The sequence below is a fragment of the Arachis duranensis genome, chromosome 10 (assembly GCF_000817695.3).
Source record: "Arachis duranensis cultivar V14167 chromosome 10, aradu.V14167.gnm2.J7QH, whole genome shotgun sequence".
NCBI classification, from domain to species: Eukaryota; Viridiplantae; Streptophyta; class Magnoliopsida; order Fabales; family Fabaceae; genus Arachis; species Arachis duranensis.
In genome coordinates this window covers 73,501,159-73,501,702 of record NC_029781.3, presented here as the reverse complement: position 1 = coordinate 73,501,702, position 544 = coordinate 73,501,159, and positions in this window count along the sequence as shown.

Sequence of the window (544 nt, the reverse complement as noted above, 5' to 3'; positions counted from 1 at the left end):
GACTTTAACCACTCAGTCTCAAGCTTTTCACTTGGACGTGCATGCCACAAGCACATGGTTAGGGACAGCTTGATTTAGCCGCTTAGGCCTGGAATTACTTCCTTGGGCCCTCCTATCCACTGATGCTCAAAGCTTTGGATCCTTTTCACCCTTGCCTTTTGGTTTTAAGGGCTATTGGCTTTTGTTCCTCTTCTTGATCTAATGATTCCTTGTAACTCTTATTTTTTTTGACTGCTTGTTCTTGCTTCAAGAATCAAATTCATGATTTTTCAGATCATCAATAATATTTTTCGTGTTCCTCATTCTTTCAGGAGCCAACATTCGTAAAATTCAGGATAAAATATGCACTGTTCAAGCATTCATTCAGAGAACAAAAAGTATTACCACCACATATAATTAATTATAATTTTTATTATTAAGAACTCGAAAAATATAAATTAATTCTTTATTCTAAAAATATACTACTTTATTCATGCCTGATGATGATGAGAAAAATAAATTATAGCTTAATTGGAAATAAAATCAAAATAGACATACTAATTAC